Source organism: Mixophyes fleayi, chromosome 2, assembly GCF_038048845.1.
Source record: "Mixophyes fleayi isolate aMixFle1 chromosome 2, aMixFle1.hap1, whole genome shotgun sequence".
NCBI classification, from domain to species: Eukaryota; Metazoa; Chordata; class Amphibia; order Anura; family Limnodynastidae; genus Mixophyes; species Mixophyes fleayi.
In genome coordinates, this window is record NC_134403.1 from 233,442,586 (window position 1) to 233,462,329 (window position 19,744).

Sequence of the window (19,744 nt, forward strand, 5' to 3'; positions counted from 1 at the left end):
TAGGAATTAAAGGTTTAGTAGGGATATATGAAAGAAATTATGTACACGGAGAGAGGGAGGCAACTGGAGCCAGTAGGTGACAGCATTGATGACATGAGAGATGCAGAAGGGACCAATATAGCAAGGTGCAAACTTCATAGATGGTACTTTGAGTTTGAAGTTACAGGTGGATAACCACACCTTGCCCTCTGCATGGACAACTGGATGATTTTTGCGATGACATTCCGCAAAATGCTTGTGCCGTTTGGATGCTTGTTACAATTTATCTTGTACTTGGGTCCACATCCTGGAGAAGTCACGAACCACTCCTTGGACAGCGGGTATGGGTATACTGGATTTGTCATAGAAGGTAGGTAAAACAGGGTGTCTGCTAAAGATAGTAAAGAAAGGAGATGCTCTGGTGAATTTATGCTGATGGTTATTATGAGAGAACTCATAATAACCATAATAATTGCTCCAATCATCGCTTGATGATCGGAACAATAGCAGAGGAGAAAGGTCTCCAAATCTTCAGGGGCGCATGCAGGAAGGGGGGGTTCATAATCTCTGGAAACCCCTGCCCTGCCTGGTGTGAGTGGCAATGTATTGTGTGTGATGGCACAGGGGGCTTGTGGCAATGTAGTGTGTGTGTGATGGCACAGGGCTTGTGGCAATGTAATGTGTGAGGTAGGTGGTGTCTAATTAATGGCTGTTATTTTTTTTGTGGGATTATGGTGGGGCAATTTAATTTAATAGCGGGGTTGGTGCAGACTTATTAATGTAGGGTGGGATGATTCATTTAATGTTGGGGTGGTTTGGGTGCTATTAATTAAATGTGTGTCAGCGTTTTGGAAAAAGGATTGCTATTTCTTAAAAGTGAATGCAAGTTATTTAATGTATGGTAGGAAATAGGTTTATTTAATAAATGTGATTACAATTAATGTTGGGGTGGTTTGGGGAAATATGTCTTTCTATTAAAGGTGAATAAAATTATATTAGTCGGGCTGGTTACAAGAAAGGGGCATTAATAATAAAACATGAGTTGTTTTGATTTAATGTCGAACTGCATAGAGGCAGACAGGCCTACTGTGTTCACTCATTGCTGGCATTTCTATATCTCATGTACCTATTCTATTTCCAAACAGGGACCCAACATTCCAGGATCCAGACAAGCGCTACTAAACTTAGAACATGAGCAGCAACAACAAGTATTGAAAGCAGGAAGAACAGGTAGGAGAGAGCAGTATAGTCTGCCAAATGTCCTGATTCTGGTTGGGCAGTCCTGAGTTTGGGGACTGACCCGATCAGTCAGGACTTTGTCTCGACTACAGGGACAGTTGGGAGGTATGTGATACTTCACACAGCTCTGCTCATGAAGGGGGAGCTGCATGCACCTAACAGTAGTGCACGCAGCATTGCTCATGTATTTAAAGGGGGATTGGAATAGTTGGAGAGCTACCTAGCACTATCTAAAATTATAGCCAAACCCATGCATACTGGTCATGCCCACTGGTGGTTTACCGTGGAAACCCCCCTCCTCAAATCCTGCATTTTCCCCTGATCCTAGTTGACACATTTAGTTTGACCATTGGTCTGGGGATGGTAGCCCGAGGAGAATTTTAACTCGATCCCAAGATGTCTACAAAAGATCTCCAAAACCTGGAAATAAATTGTACCCCCAGATCTAAAATGATTTCCAGGGGGCAACCAAAGATATTCGTGATAAAAAGAAGAGCAAGCTCTGTGGAAGAAGGTAACTTCTTAAGAGGGACGAAGTGTGTCTATTTAGAAAAACCAACCACCACCACCCAAATGGTGGGTGTTGGTGGACCATGACTATTGGGGAGGTCCATAATAAAATCTATGCAATTGCTGGTCCATGGAGATTCTGGAAAAGAAGCGGGAGAAGAAGATCAACCGGAGATAGCCTAGGGGTCTTGTGGCAGGCATAAACGTCACAGGCCACCACAAATTTGTGAACATCAGAGCTTAAAAAAGGCCACCAATAATTACGGGATAAGAAAGCGATGGTTTTCTTGGAGTCGTGAGTCCAACCTAAAAATTTGTGGGCGAAGGTGAACACCAACACAAGGACGTCCAATGGGAGTTGTTTTCAGAGAGGACTTGGTCAGGGCTAGAATCTTGAGTGAACTAATAACAAGTTTAGGATCTGGAGGACAGAAATCAGACAGATCAAAAGACCTAGAAAGAGCATAGGTCCTGGCATTCTTTGAGCCAGCTCAAAAGGTCAGGATTAGTTGGATTCTTGAAAAAAAGTCACCAACGGGCCTGCCGAAGATTCAGACATTGCGCTGACTGTAAATAGATAAGATTCATATGATCCGTGATTACAGTAATAGGATGGAGAGCCCCTTCCAGTAGATACCGCCATTCCTTCAGATCGACTTTGATTGCGAGGAGTTGCTTATCACCGATGCCATAATTGGCTTCGCAGGGTGAAAATTTCTTGGAGAGGAATCCACAAGGAGTAAAGGTGCCAATGGAATTCTTCTGTGAAAGAACTGTCCCCACATCGACAGAAGAATCATCCACTTCAAAATAAAATGGTTGGTGCTGGTCAGGTTGTCTCAGAATAGGATCAGCTGCAAAAGCGTCTTTTAAGGATTTAAAGGCAATGATTACCTCCTGAGGCCAGTCTTTAACTAGTCCCCTTATGTGAGTGAGAGAAGTGATAGGTGCGATTAAGGAGGAAAAGTTATTGATGAATTGTCGGTAATAATTACAGAAACCGATGAAACGCTGAGTGGCTTTAAGGCCGGAGGGTTGCGGTCAATCGAGAATAGACCCCACTTTCTTGGGGTCCATCTGTATGCCAGAAATTAAGTATCCAAGGAAAGGTACTTGTGTTGAAATATGCATTTTTCTAACTTGCAAAACAGACGGTTCTCTCAGAGGTGGGACAGAACTACTTTGACGTTGTCAGGTGCCATCCCCGCACATTCAGAAAGTGCCAGGGACGGGAACCTTCCTGTGCTGGCCAATTGCATCAAGTTGCCTAGCAATGGGTCATGACTGTATTCTTTGTGCCGGTAAATGTGCTGTTTCCCCACGTATCCGTTGCTAGGCAACGGGACGCTCTGCTTCCCTTCCTGTCAGCGGTCAGACTGCCGATCCCTCTGCCACCAATGAGAGATCATTACTCTCTATTTATTGAGGCTTTGGCGCCAGAGTATCAAAGTCCCCTTATGCTCCAGAACTTCTGTCTGTGTTCTTGTATCCTGATTGTCCTTTTGGTTACTGACCCGGCTTTCCTGACTCTGCACTTGGATTCTCCTTTGGCATATTTTGGACCTCCTGGTTTGACCTCTGAACTCCTTGATGCTGCCTCTGTCTGCTCCTTCAGTACTTATCTGCCTACGCAGTTCTGACCCGGATTGTACGTCCTCGCCAACCCTCTCTAACTCTCTGGTGGCTACCTAGGAGAGCTGCGATATGCGTGTCTTTGCTGCAAACTCCAAACTCCTTTGCGGGGGTCCCTGGCGACAACCATGCCTCCTAGACTAGCAGCGTCAATACCAGTAGGTGGGTCTTATTTTCACGGCTATCGTGACAGACGTGCTCCCGGTGCAAGGACAGGTCTTGAGAAAAGATCAGAATGTCATTAAGGTAGACAACCACGGATAGATATAACATGTTTTTAAAAATCTCATTAATAAATTTCTGGAAGACCACCAGGGCATTGCAGAGTCCAAAGGGCATAACAAGGTACTCATAGTGCCGATCCCTGGTGTTAAAGGTGGTCTTCCATTCGTCACCTTGACGAATCCGACTCAGGTTGTAGACTCCCCTGAGGTCTAATTTAGCAATGATCTGGGCTCCACGAATGCGGTCAAAGAGCTCTGATATAAGAGGAAGAGGATAGCGATTCTTAATGGTGATGGCATCAATTTACTGTAGTCAATACAAAGCCTGAGAGACCCTTCTTTTTAGATTTACAGATAAAACCGCATTCAAGATTATTGGAAATGTAATCGACCATGGCTTGAGTCTCTGCTATGGATAGCAGAAATACTCTACCCCTAGGAATCCTCTTACCAGGGATGGGGCAGTCCCAGGGTCGGTGAGGCGGCAAAGACATCCATAAAATCTGTATAGGCCTCAGGAAGAATTGGCTGGGAAGCAGAGACGAGGCAAGAAATCAAAGGATGTACCAAAGATAGACATTGATGCTTGCAAGGTAGGGCCCCAGGAGTTGACCTGAGCGAGGAACCAGTCAAACTGCAGAGAATGTGCCTTGAGCTAAGGTAGTCCCAAAATCACCGGGTTAATAGACTATGAACGAATTAGGAAACGTATCCAATCAGAGTGGCGAGCTCCTACCGACAGCCGTAATAGACTGATAATGCGGTCAACGGAACTGTTGGCGACATGGTTACCGTCTATCGCAGTCAGAGCCAAAGGCTGTGGCAATGGATAGATGGAGCATGGAGGCCAACTCGGTGGTTATGAAGTTACCACCGGATCCAGAGTCCACAAAGGCTGAAAACTACTGGGGGCCATCTGAAGAATAAAGAACTACAGGCATAAGAAATTTGGAATCTCTTAGGGAGTAGGCGGTAAGGGACCTGGATCCTAGGACGACCCCCTTAACTTTGCCTAGGATGGGACGTTTCCCGGTCTCTTGGAACATGAAGAGAGGAGGTGACCAGATTCTCCACAATAAAAAGACAGGTGATTTCTGAGAAAGGCAAGAGCGGCCAAGCTGCATGGGTTCCTCAGAAGTGGACACAGGAGGCTGAAACTGAGGAGCCAGATGAGAAAAGGGGCGACGAGAGAGATTGCTCTCCTGAGTACGCTCCCTGTGCTGGATATCCACCTTGATGCAGAGGGAGATTAACTCGTCCAGGCTGGATGGGAGGTCACGAGAGTCTAGATTGTCCTTGATTCGTTCATTAAGCCCTTGCCAAAAGGTGGCCACAAGAGCATCATTTTTTGAGTGAAGCTCAGAGGCTAAAGTCCAAAACTGTACAGCATATTGGCCAGCAGTTAAGGATCCTTGACGAAGGGCCAGCAACCCTGAAGCAGCAGAAATGGCTCGACCCACCTCATCAAAGACCTCCCGGAAATTCTTGATGAAGAGCCTGAAGGGTGTCCAAGCGAGATACGACCCCCTGGAGACACTGTACGAGCTGAGCTTGATTGGTCTCTTGCTGGTCCACTCTCTGAGCAAGATGGAGCAGGAAATCTTGAGCGGAGGGTTCTTCCTGTCCCCTCATCTTCTTTGGCCAGAGTATATTGCCACGAGCTACGGAGTAGTTACTAGCCGGTATTAGCGCTGCTGAGCAGGGAGGTGCAGAGTCTAACGTACCCCTGATGTTCACCAGCGTAATAATAGATTGGACGGGCTTAGTCAATCAATCCGGATCAGAACCAGCCGAGAAGCGAGGTACAAGGGGACATCCAAAGAATAATCAAAGCAAGCCAGGAGTCAGAAAACCGGAACTAGCGACAGAGTATAAAAACAGAATCCAAAGAAAAGTTAAGGAGATAGCCGGGTCTCAACAGGAGCAGAAACAGGATATGGAACAAGGTGCTGGAGCAGTTGTGTGAACCAATACACTGTCACCCTAGTGGTGCCAGAGACTGCTATATAAACTTAGTGATGAGCCCTGATAGGTGGCGAGGTAATTGACCTGTGGGGTCGAGAAGCGTCTCGTTGCCTAGCTTCTCTGCCCCACCTGTCGGCAGTCAGCATGCCTGACTGCCAATGCCCCTTGCGCATGCACGTGTAGCGCGCCCCAAACAGGAACCAGGAGGTGTCTCTATGTTAGGTGACACACCGATCGGGAGCAGACAGGCGGCCGTCTCCTGCACTTAGTGTCAGTGCGAAGACGGCGCCTGACAACTGGTCTATGGGATTAAGATATTAATACAAGAAATACAAGAAAATAATACAATTATTAAAATCAGTTAAATTTTTGCCAGGTTTAGGAATTGCGATTATTTTAGCTTCCAACATTTTTTGCAGGAAGCTACCACCACCCATAATTTCATTAAACAATTTAGTTAAGATAGGTGCCAATTCAGTTTTAAAAGTAACGTAGAAATTGTTAATATATCCATCTGGACCAGTGGCTTTCTGAATGTTAACATCTTCGAATTTCGCAAAAAGTTTTGTGATATGAGCAGGATTGTATGTTTTAGTGCCTTGGGGGTCAAGAAGTACCTTTATCCTATTCCTGATTTGCCTACCCCTGAGTTTTCGAACAAGTAATCTGCTAGCCCTTTCCAATAGAGAAGATTCTGGACTGCCAGTCAACTTTTGTTATCTATTTGATTAAGTGCAAATGTGGGATTCAATATGTGGGTTGCACTACAAGGTCTGTTGGAGTGCGATTTCAGGAACATCGTCGAAGTAAATTGAAGAATGTTACAACCCATACTTTGTCTGCGCATATGAATGTATGCCAAGGTAACAAATTAATAGGCTTACAAGTGAGGGCCATTGAACAAATTGGCATGACCAAAAGAGGGGGTGACAGATTCAATCTGTTGTATAAACGCGAAGCCTATTGGATCTTTGAGCTTAAGTCACTATCACCTTACGGCAGTGGTTCCCAAACTGTGTGTCGTGGCTCCCTGGGGTGCCGTGGAGATCTCACAGGGGTGCCTCAGCCTGGGCCGTTTGTAAGCAAGGTAGGGGACTTCTTGGTAATTATTTTGTCTTAGGGGTGCCTTGAGAAAATTATGGAGACCCTAAGGGTGCCTCGAACTGAGAAAGTTTAGAATCCACTGCCTTACGGTTTGAATGACACTATTGAATTGAATAACTTTTGAACCTCCTCCAGCCAGTAGACATTTAGTGATTGAGGATTATTGGTGTTTTAGAATTGTAATAAATTGCCAATATTAATTATAGTAGATTGTTCATAATTTTAATGTTTTTTGTCATGTCACACATTTCAATGTAGCGTCATTTTTTATTTTAATATTACTTTTAATATGTAATATATATATATACAGTTTATCAATTTTTTATTTATAACTAATTACTTTTAAGCAGTTATTTTTATTAATATACATTTCATAACTTGATATGGATTGGTTATTATTTATCATTTTTAAGTGGAGTTTTTGAGTCAGTACATTTTTTATTTCTATTCTCTCTTTTGTTGTAATTATTTTTCATAATTGTATTTTCATTATGCACTTTATTGTGCAATACAATGTATTATTAGGTTGTTTGATGCTTATTTGTTGGTTTATATTAATTTTGTTTATTTATTTAGTGATATTATGTTTTATATGGAATGGGAATCATTTTTGTTGGTCGAAAAATCCATGATTTATTTGATATTAAATGATTCGGCTTCTCTTTTTGCTGTTGAATGCATTATGTAAAGTTATACTTACTGGACCAGAATCTTTGTTTAGGGTAGTGTTCGTATGTCTAATCCATTGCCTGTTTATTATGTATATGACTAATATCACTATATCGTAACACGCTTCTATATGGGCGTTTCCGTCTAAAATTTATGAACAGAGACTTTTTTCTGATTGTGGTGTTGGATGTCACGTGTCATAAGAAAGATCATTGGTTATTTCTTATCACGTTGTACCGGCATAAGAATATAAATGTCTGCTAAGATTGCACTATAGACTATGCCTCTGATGATACTGGTCTTTACGGCCGAGAAATGCGTCAGGCTATTTCTGTGGTTAATTGGTGTCTCATAAACCTGGGGTTACTCATTCATCTATGCTGATTCAAGTTCTACTTACCTGCTGATGGGTTGGATCCAAAGACGGATGTCTGTTTCTTCTCTCCACAGGCTGGAGTGTAGGCTAAGTACTCAAACAATCTTGTTTTTTTGCATTGACTGCTTCACATTCTGATGTTTTCACACAAAGTTGTGATAAGCTATTCAATAAGCCCAGGATTACATCAGCATTAGTTATTCCGCATGTTATACCTAATGGAACTGTGCTTTCATTCATATCATTCTCTTTGAGAGGGTGTTATTTGTCATATGAATTATTAAAGTAATTTTATCGTTTTCAAATAAGCATTGCATAGGCGATTGTATTGTGTTTCTAACGCACAAAGTGATTTATTTTAGCAGATGCAGAGTTTAACATTTCAATACAATATTATATTTAAGATATAGTACAGTACAGTCAATACCAAAAGATACATACATACCACTGCGCTTTTCTGCGCTACCACGGGCCCCAGTGAACAGTATATCTGTTTAGAATACTGTGGTCAGATAGACTGAGGGCAGAGGGGGTGCAGCTACTATTATATATACAGTCAGTGTTACAGAGTGAACAATAGAGATGACGTGGCTTGCTTCTATAGGTCCAGACTTCAGATGGGTCCAGGGTAAACAGGTCATAGGCTGGTTCAATCTAAGGAATCCAAAGGAGGGGGTCATCTCTCCAGGGGATGAGCTCTGTTCTTCCCGCCTGAATCTCCAGTTACAATTAGTCTATTAGCATTTTATGGTCAGTATCATATTAAAGGTTTATTCCCTAACATCAATAACTAGAGTATGCAATGTGCGATCTCTTCGCCGAATGCACCGGACAGCTGCTGGTGAAAAGGGGTTTAATATGATACTAGACATGACACCTTTCTTATAACCTGAACCTTAAATAACACTGGAGTGTACATATAATCATATTATATAAACTAATAATAAACTAAATACTATCTGCTCATAAGTGACTGTGTAACGGAACCAATATGAATATGAATTACTTAAATAACTAAATGTTGTAATGCGAGTGTGTACGTGCGTATTTTACCGTGCGATCGCAATATGCCAATATGAATTACTTAAATAACTAAATGTTGTAATGCGAGTGTGTACGTGCGTATTTTACCGTGCGATCGCAATATGCCACATGTAGCGTGGCATACTGAGTGCAAACGACCAATAAAAACAATATCAACCAATATACTTTCGTTCATCCAGTTATACGACTTCGACAGAATCAATTTACAGTGCACGGGACTCTATTATGACCTAAGGTGGAAGACACCATTCCGCTAGTTACATTATTGTCTTTTTTACTATTTTATACATTTGCTTACTTTGGTCTTTATTAAATATATGTCTAATTGTTTAACCTAGCGCTCTTTTTCTTTTCTTTCTTTGCTGGCCCTGTTACCTGTGAAGTAAAACTTTTAGTGTAGTCTAGTTAATGTGATATTCATGCGAGCCAGAAAAATATCATTTTTGTTGGTTTGTAACAGACATCAGCTCCTTTTGAAGGGATTTTGAGGGCAATCTCTGGTTTTGGGTTTCTAATAGTGCTAGTTGGGATTTAAGCTCATATTAAGTTTGGAGGTACAATTTTTTCAGTCGCAAACCAATTTGGATAACTTTGCTCTAAGGACGGCTTTTAAGGCACACCAATAAGTAAAGACGGAGATGTTGCCTGGTTGATTTTTTTGAGTATATAATGTTAAAGCTTTCGAGAGGGCCATTTTAGGTTCTAGTGAGTGTATGAGGTAAGATCTTGGGGAGACATTAACCTGCTAGAGATTTGAAGACCATTCCAATCGGATATGGTCAGACCATGTTATGGGGAGAATATTAATGGAGCCTGTATGTTGTAGGGTCTACTTAGCGGACAATATAAGGTTTATTCTTGAATAAGAACTATGAACCATGGAATAGTAGGTGTATTCTCTTTCACCAGGGGAGTTGACTCACCAAATATCATACAGGTCATATTCCTCCAGCAATTTACAAAACACAATGGATGGCCGTAGATTGCAAACGTTATTGCCAGAACAAGAGGTATGTGATTTATCTAACTTCAGATGTAGAGTCAAATGAAAATCACCTAAAACAAGGAAATTACCTTTTTTCAGTTTGTGGACCTCTTCACACAACGATTTAAGCAAGGGAATTTGTCTAGAACTTGGTGCATAGAGAGATACAATAGTCATGTCTTTATCATCTAAAACCCCTGTGAGGAGGAAAAACCTGCCATTCTTATCCTCTATTTTAGTCCGGAGTATAAAGGACACATGGGCGCTGAACAAGATAGCTACACCGTTCCTTTTAAATGGGCCATTAGCAGTGTAGCATGTGGGGAATCTAGACTCAAAAATGGAAGGGGCTTGCAAAGAAAACTGTGTTTCTTGCAAGGCATAAACATCCGCTCTACGTTTATGGAAAATGGTAAGAGCTAATCGTCATTTGTACAGGAAGTTAAGTCTCCTAACATTCAAAGAAAAACATATAACCACAGGCATGTCAAAGGAGGATAGTACAGAGATAATGTGTTGTGAAAAACAATATTAGAGCAATGTAGGCACTAACAGACATTACGGTAGTGAAATGTATCCCTAGACTAACTAAGGGGAGTGGGAAGGACTAGGGGGAGGGAAAAAAACATGGGGAAAGGGGTATAAAAATAGTCTGAGAAATGGAGCTAGAACATTTGCAACAGAGAAAAGAATGTGTCAAAATGTTTTACTTGTGGGGAGGTTGGTAGATGGGAACACCACCCATGCAACACAATGAGCAATAAAATAAAATAAACTACAGATACAATTGTTAAATAAGACAGCGAAACAGCTGTAGCTCTAACATACAATCAACAACAAGTAACCAGTCAGGTCATCTCTAGTGCAATATAGAAAAGTATAACCACATTTACTGACCAAACAGAAGGAGAAGAAACAACTCGTAGGTGAACAAACAACAGTGTAAAAAGAGGTGGAGTGTACCATCTGACGCAAGGATGATTGCAGGGCCACAGAAAAACAGTATAGCATGCACTCACACTACGTTGAGGGCAGCTCTTGCATCAAATATAAAAATACAAAAGAACATTATACTTATCAGAGTTCAAACAGGTATGGTGAGCAAGTCCCAAGGGAATACTGTATAGGCAAACTCAGTATTCTACACGTGTCTATTCAGTGAGGGGGGGGGCCCACTTCAAGGGACGAGATAACATAGGTAGAACCTTCATGGTGGACCAGCAGCTTGAGCGGAATTTCCCAGTGGTAGGAAATAGCATGTGCTCGCAAAGCTGTCACAATCAGTTGTAGTGCACGTCCTTGTTGATTGTTGTCAGAAATAGATCCAGATAGAGTTGAAGCTCTCCAAGGGCGTCTGCAGTATCAGAATTTCTGGTAGCCAGTAGAATGTTCTCTTTAATATGATGGAAGTGAATACAGAGTGTCTCTAGGGTAAGTCTCTGAAGTTGTGTGATGTGGGGGCAAACGATGGATACGGTCGATAAGTAAATTTTTGTGGTCAGCAGAAGGCACTAACTTACGAAGCAAGGAAAGAGCATATTCCTGTAAGTCAGAATTATTAACAGATGCTGAAATCCCCCTGATTTTGATATTATTCCTTCAATGGTATTCAAGTTCTACCAATTTATTCTTCAGAAAGAAGTCTTTGCTTTGAAGATGGTTGCTAATGACTATAACAGAGCTGCAAGCTTTATTTATAGTCTAAGGGGAATTCCTACACTGTCATGGGAAACCCCTTAGACTATAAATAGAGCTTGTAGCTCTGTTATAGTCATTAGCGTCGCGCTGTTTGTATAGTGTACAAGCATAGGTGGCATTGTGTGTTTACTGGGTTTATTTTTTTACAAGCATGTTCCAGTTTGGATGTACAAAATGGGAATCTCATTGACCCGAAGAAAGAAGAGTGCTAGCCGATTGGAATTACAAATGTAATTACAATCTGATTGGAGTATATGGGGTTTCTTATTTTTAATAAATATATGTGGTACTAAAGTGGGTGTTTATTATATTTATTGGGGTTTTATTATTAATAAAATGTTGTGGTTTTCATCAGGGTGTTGTGGTTTTTTAAACATTTTTTTGTGGAACTACAGTTCGCAGGCAGGCATGGGTGTCAGGCCATGCTGGCACTTGTGGTTCTCCAAAGTGCCAGCATGACCAGGCGGCCATGGGCATGCTGGTGTTTGTAGTTCTACAAGCGTCAGCATGCCCAGAATAGGGCAGCCCTGCCTGGCTGGTACTTGTAGTTCCACACAAAATGGCGGAGGGGGGTCCACACGTTTTTTTTGCGACTCAACTCCCTAGGGAATCCAGCCCAGCGCTGAACAGCCTGGGGTTGGTTTGTCATTATGGCAAGGGCACCCTTGCCGGGTGTCCCCCTGTTATAGTGCCACCCACCATGGCTGGTTTGCCTAGTGCTGGTTACGTGAAAATTGGGGGAACTCCACGCAAATTCCCCCCCCCCCCCTGATTTTCGCGCAACCAGCAGCAGAATGGCAACACTAGGCTTAATAGTGCGTGGATGGGGGGACCCCACATTTTTATTTTTTTTTCCAAACATTCATCTTTTTTTAAACTTTTGACAGCCGCCGGGACCTGATGCTGTATAGGCAGGGCAGTGTAACAGTGATGTGTTTGGCAAGCTGTTGTATCTGTCGATTTGTATTTGAAACTCCATCGGGTTTGCAAAATCGTCGCTTCATACATTTGAAGACTTGTATAGCTAGAGTATGGAAAAATCGGGACAACAATTTACTGCTAGTTTGAAACCAGCAATTGTTATAATAACTCATATTCTGCAATTTTGCATCAAATCTCAGGTTAATACATTCTCACCCGAGAAAATCACAATATTTTCAAAAACCGCTTGATACATTTACCCCCAAGTGAACTGTTTCATATCCCAGTTCTGAAATTTCATATATGAATTCCCTGACCATCGCCCTCATTTCACTACACAAATAAGTTATCAAGGCCGTCATCTTCTGATGCAATGTGCGTACAGTAAGGAGGGCATCTAACTCCAGGTTTAGACCCAAGTCAAGGTTCGGAGCAGCATCTCGCATTGAGGTTGCTAGTGCAGATTGAGACTTGTCCCTTTTACTAGAAGGATGTCCTTCTTTGCTCAGTACTCATGGTAGAAAGCGTGTTGGGGGGAGCAATTGAACTCGCTTTTTGCTTTTTAGGAGGCATAGTATTACAAAAGTATATGTTGGCAATAATGACAAAAATCCTGTATAGCAGACAAATTACAAGGAATGTCGCATGGGTGGCGGACCCAGAGTATTTATTTATAGACCCATCGTAGTCACCGTAGTCATCGTAGATTGAGCAGTGGATATTCCTGCCCAGAAACGGGGTTCAGTCCAGACTTGAAAATTTTAAGTTCTTGAAATTGATTTGTTGAAAGCAGGAAAAATGGGCAAAAGTAGGGATCTGAATGCCTTTGACAAGGGCCAAATTGAGATTGCTAGAGGACTGGATCAGAGCATCTCCAAATCGGCAGTAATTGTGGGGTGTTCCCGGTATGCAGTGGTTAGTACCTACCAAAAGTGGTCCAAGGAAGGACAACCAGTGAACCGGCAACAGGGTCATGGGCGCCTAAGGCTCATTGATGCACGTGGGGAGTGAAGGCTAGCCCATCTGGTTCAATCCCACAGAAGCGCTAGAGTTACTGTAGCATGAATTGCTTAAAAAGTTAATGCTGATTATGAACACACTGTGCGTCGCAGCATGCTGCGTAGGGGACTGTGTAGCCGCAGACCCTTTTCAACCACTGAAAGTGCTTACAATGGAGCAATAGAAGAAGATGGCCTGGTCTGATGAATCTCGTTTTCTTGTACAGTCCGGCCAGGTGTGTGTGTGTCATGTAACTGGGGTAAAGATGGCACCAGGATGCATTATGGGAAGAAGGCAAGTGTGATGCTCTGGGCAATGTTCTGCTGGGAAACCTTGGGTCCCCTTCATAGCAACGGTATTCTCTGATGGCATTGGACTCTTTCAGCAGCATGATGTGCCCTATCACACTGCAAAAATTGTACAGGAATGGTTTGAGAAACATGACAAAGATTTCAAGATGTTGACTTGGCCTCCAAATTCCCCAGCTCTCAAGCCGGTTGAGCATCTGTGGAATGTGCAGGAAAAACAAGTGCGAGCCATGAAGGCCCCACTTCAGAATTAAAGGATCTACTGCTAACATCTTGGTGCCAAATACCGCATGACACCTTCGGAGGTCTTTTAGAGTTCATGCCTCAATGGTTCAAAGCTGTTTTGGGGACCTACACAATATTAGGCAGGTGGTTTTAATGTTGTGGCTGTTCAGTGAATATGCATTAGAAGACATTTGTTTACAGACATATTACACACATGCACAGTACATCATAAACGTTATCAAAGTTTTGCAATATTTTGTTATGAGAACATTTAGGGCCTGATTCATTAAAGAAAGTAAGGAAGTAAAAATGAGTACCGTAAGTTTTCTCCTTGACAAAACCATGTTACATTGCAAGGGGTGCAAATTAGTTTATTATTTTGCACATAAGGAAGATACTGGCCATTTTTTGATGTATGACACAAATGCTTTATTTTTACACTAACATTTGAAGTTGATCTGGGACCATACTTACCAACTTGAGCAAGCTGGCAAACGGGAGATCGGGAAGGTTAGGCGGGGCTCCAGGAATTGTGCAATTGGCCCCACCCCTAAATTACATCACACAGTTTTAGCCAATCACAGCAGGGGGCGGGGCCAAAATGATGCACAAATCACGTCATAAGCTCCACCCCCACAAATAAACTAATGGTCAGCCAGGAACCGGGAGGTTTCCCTGCTCTCCCGGGAGTCCAGGAGGACTCCCAGAAATTTGTGAGTCCCCCGACATTCCAGGAGAGTTTGCAACTATGTCAAGGAAATGACCTACCCCAATCACAAATCTTCACTTTTTAAATTTACCTCCTCCTCCAAAACAACATGGTTTTGTCAAGGTTCAAAGTTACTCAATTTTTTTGCTTTACTTACCTTAATGAATCAGGCCATTAGAACCTATATAACCCCCTGTCACACCTATATAACCCCCTGTCACTGTCTGCGTTGTTCAGGTGCATGGGTAAGGCAGTGCATCTCTCTCTCTCTAGTCCTAGCTAACTCCTGGAAATGGATGTCAATGACCAGAGGTTCCCTGGACATGCAGGTTTTTCAACCAAGTCTATTTAAAGGTGTTGTGATACAGGCGTGTTAATGGGTTGGGTACAAACGTATGTTAACAGTAAAGGCTGCAAATCCCTACTTGTCACAATCGCGAACAATGCAGAAGCTGGCAGACAGAGAGTCATGTGACTTTCTTGGAGTATACTATTGTTCGGGATGTTAAATGAGTAAAGCAGGGAGCCGCGGAATGGACAAAGTAGAAGGGTTGGTGTTAAATATTGTCCTTTCGGCGGCTCCCTGTTTTAGTCATTTAACACCACTAATAATAGTATACTCCAAGAAAGTCACATGATTTTCTGTGCGGCTTCTGCATTGTTCGCGATTGTGACAATTAGTGATTTGAAACCTTCTCTGTTAACATACTATCGTGATTCCCGGATTCTGCCTTATGAAGTAGGGTAAGTCGTAAGGTGTAGTGCGAGTCGCCTTAGTGACTACCACCGTTGTTAATGGGGCAGTACAAATAGATGTTTCAATAATTTGGGCACCAGACCTTCCCTATAAAAGTAAATTCTTTATTCCATGTGCCTTCTCACTTCAGCCCAAGTCTTTCATGAACAATACAAAAAGTAGGGGTATGCACCAGGCACTTTTAGTGTTTTGGGTTCTGATTAGCTTGAGGTTTTGGGTTCTGATTTGTTTTGCCAAAACACCTGACGAAAGGTTTTGGTTCTGATTTAGGGTTTTGGGTTCTGATTTATTTTTAAAAAAGCATAAAAAGCGCTAAAATCCAGTTTTTTGTTTTTTTTACACTCCTACGCTATTATTAACCTCAATAACATTCAATAATAATCATTTCCACTAATTTCCAGTCTATTCTGAACACCTCACAATATTGTTTTTAGTCCAAAACGTTGCACCGAGGTAACTTTCTGGACTGCGTAGTGGAGTGGCCCCGGTACCCAATTTGGTACCGGGGCCACAATACCTCCTCCAACTGGTCTCAATTCCACTGCACATATGGCTGCTCCTCCATCCTCTGCAGCATATAGAGGGTGGAGTTTTAGCGCGTCAATACCTCTTGTTTTCGGTCATGACAGTGCATTTTAATTATTTTTGGATTTGGCCCCAACACTGAATGTAGTTTAATATCTGATACGCAGCTATCTGGACTGCGTAGTGGAGTGGCCCCGGTACCCAATTTGGTACCGGGTCCACAATACCTCCTCCAACTGGTCTCAATTCCACTGCACATATGGCTGCTCCTACCTCCTCCAACTGGTCTGAATTCCACTACACAGATGGCAGACACCGGATGCACGTCTAACACCAACATAGCTGTTAAGGCCGCAGTTATCCGCTTTGCCATAGGATGACTACTGTCATACTTTGTGCTCATGGCAAACGACTGTTGGACGGTCACATAATGCCAAAAAAAGAGGTGCAAGATGGAATTGTCCTTGGGCCCTCCCAACCACTCTTATGTTGTTGAAATAGGACATGCACACTTTAACAAACCAATCATTTCAGCGAAAGAGCCTACCAAACAACTGTGGCTGAAATGATTGGTTTGTTTGGGCCCCCACACCAAAAAAGCTATTCATCTCTCCCTGTACAAACTAAACTGGCTCTACTGAGGCAATATGTAGTCCTCATCCTCATCCTCTGATTCCTCTCCACCTTCAGTGTGTACTTCCTCATCCTCACACATTATCAATTCGTCCCCGCTGGACTCCACAACCACAGGTCCCTCTGTAGTATCTGGAGGCCAGTGCTGTACTTGATTGAGGAATTGATAATTCATTTTTATGAACATCATTTTTTCAAAGTTCTGCGGAAGCAACCTCCTTCGCTGCTCACTGACCAGGTTACCCGCTGCACTAAAAACTCTTTCGGAGTAAACACTGGAGGGGGGACAACTCAAGTAACTTGGGACTGCACAAACAATGAACGTAGTAATAGAAATGGCAGTTCCTCTTTTTTGGGACTGCACAAACAATGATTGTAGTAATAGAAATGGCAGTTCCTCTTTTTTGGGACTGCACAAACAATGAACGTAGTGTTAAGTGCGTACTGTCGCTAACCAATAACGATTGTCGAACCTCGATTTGTGTTTCCAAAGCACAAATATTTATTCTCAAAAAGTAGCAGAATAATTCAAGCGAAATAATAATAAGTACAGCCGTTACTTATCGCAGGCGCTCTGGATCCAGTGTGCAGTCATTCAATCCTGAAGTCTGGGGACAAGATGTCTGAACACTAGATGTGAAGCTGCTGCTTATATGCACACAGAAATACAGTAATACAATGAAGATGGTATAGCTTGCTTCTATTGGTCCAGGTTTCAGGAAGGTCCAAGGGGTTGTCAATCATTGGCTAGTTCATCCTAAGGAATCCAAAGGAGGGGGTCATCTCTCCAGGGGGTATACTCTGCTCTTCCCGCCAAGATTCCTTAGTCTTAAGTTGTTCATAATTCCCTATCATTCATAACTTGTGTATGCACTCTGCGATTCCTTCGCAGAGTGAACCAAACAGTAGCAAATGTTAAGAGGTTTATTATGATACCACACATGATATGATTCCTTCAACCTGTTCCATATATTTCACTAATGTGCATATAACTTATATTATAACACATAAATACTACTATATTTCGACATAACTAACTATGTGTTGCAACTACCATTAATGTGTACTATTTTACAAATATGCGTGTTTGTGCGAATGTATGGTAAAAGACCAAATACTGTTGCTGCTACGTGTAGTAGCTGCATACGCCCTTCCACGCCGTAGCGTGCCCTTGTACGCCGTAGCGTACCGTACGCATCTTTTTCAGACAAAGACAACCAAGTTTGCTCGATTTTAATTGAAATGACTTTATCCAATTTGCTGACTTCGACAGCTTCACCCTTTGATAGTGTAACAAACTATCACCCAATCACCGTTTCAAGTTCAGGATTATACAATACTTCTTCACAGACCATGATCTCGGTATCTGGTACCACCCTTTCAGTCTCTTTCTCAGTGTTACTCCTAGGAGACCATTTTCCACATTTCAACACAGTAGGAACACATTTGACACAAAAAACAATCGCTAAGATGACACCCAGTATAAGGAGAAGGAGCTTACCTACACTAGCAACCATTTCCTGTACCCACTCCCCCAGACCGGAGAACCATTTCACAGGGTTCAACCATGAGAACCAACCTGCCACCTTTTCCCCGACCTCATATAACGAAGAATTATGGTTCTTTCGAAATTCCCATTTTAGTTGCAAAATTTCATCCATCTTCCGGTCTATAACCTCTTTCGGGTCATCCGTATTATTGGTGATGTACATGCAACATTTGACACCGAACTGGGTGGCCAGTGTTACACAGTACCCACCAGTAATAGAGGTGAGATAATTTAGTACCAGTCTATGTTACACCAACTCCTTCTTGTACGCTTGTAGCTCCCTTCCAGTATACCTGAAAGTGTCATCATACATCTCGTGATATTATCTATTAATTTAGCTAGGTCTTGGATATATTTAAAGTTTAATGTTCCCCGAGCGGTCCTGGTTAGATCTGGGGCTACCATAACTTGAAAACCAGCAGTTTCACTAATCAATTTTGTAGCTATGGGTTCCTCACCAGGAATCATATTTCTCTTGCCACGGTATTCATACTGTGTGTTTATGTATGGTGGCGATGTAGTCTTGTGAATACCAACCATTTCTTCATGAGTAATAGTCATGATTTCAGGAACCAGTTTAGCTAAGAAACAGAAGCCCTTGGAACTCGGAGTCACCCAGTACTTCCACAAACAAAATACACATCATTAGGGAGAACATAAGGAACAGTATGCCCATTAATTATATCACACAGAGTTTTGATAAAACTACCCATGCCTAGTGTCTCCATTTGCTCCAGACACGTGTTGGCATGGATGACATTCTTACAATTATCTATAGAGACTTTTCCAATGGCTACTTTCTTATGTTTGGTTATACCCCCCAGTTTGTGACTTCCATCAACATTCCTGCATATTGGTGACCTTGTGAGTCTCCCTCTAAAATGAGTGTGGCGAGCCATTGTCTGATCTGATGGGTCAGCTTCCCAATTCTCCAGATGTTTTGCATGAGAGATATTTAGGCACAGCAAAGATCTGTCTATGGAGTATTGTCGAAGCGTCAGACTAGGGGACCTAGTGTTATTTTTCGTCTATGGGCCTCCCACCCCTCAATTCGAGTACTTCGGATATGTTTAGAGGGAATGACACTAGTCCTATATTATGCTGCCCTTGCGGCACGTGAGAGCACACCCAACACTCGGTTTGGTTTAGCACCTTACCCACCAGGGAGTGATAATCCTCCAAAGGATGCCCGCCTATATTCAGAGTACTGGGGGACTGGCATCGTTGGATGCATCTCTCTTCAACTAGGGAGTCGCAGAACTTGCAGATACAATACTCATCAGACAATAGGCTCTCACACTGCTTTTGAGTTCCTGAGCTAGCAGACCTTTTCATAACCCTGGGACCAAGCTTGATAATGGGCTGCTCTGAGTATTCTAATAACTTTTCCTCTGCCTCCATCTCATCCGCATCACTACCAGAACTCTCCTCCGTCCTCCATCCTCCTTCACAAAAATAGAATGTCCTAGAAAGAGTAAAAACAAGGAAAATCCTGGAACAAAAGAAAAACCAAAAACCGCCACTCCATCGCTGGAAAGATAGTTCTTGGGCAACGTCTCTGGTTCAGGTGTCTCGACTGCAGGCATTAGATCTCTCGGAACAGACGCACAAGTGACAGATCTATGTCGTCGGTCTCAGTTTTATCTTGCACTTTCTCCGGATTATGGACTCTCCTGCAGTGGGTGGAATGGAA

At 42.5% G+C, this 19,744-nt stretch overlaps 1 protein-coding gene across 1 annotated transcript in view; it reads left to right on the plus strand.

The window, feature by feature from the left end:
• The first annotated feature begins 11,047 nt into the window (after positions 1-11,047).
• TNNT2 (troponin T2, cardiac type) overlaps positions 11,048-19,744 on the plus strand; it is a 173,358-nt gene continuing 164,661 nt past the window's right edge. Inside the window, exon 1 of the mRNA XM_075195632.1 lies at positions 11,048-11,158. The gene's annotated coding sequence lies outside the window, so the exon portion shown is untranslated. The remainder of the gene's footprint in view (positions 11,159-19,744) is intronic.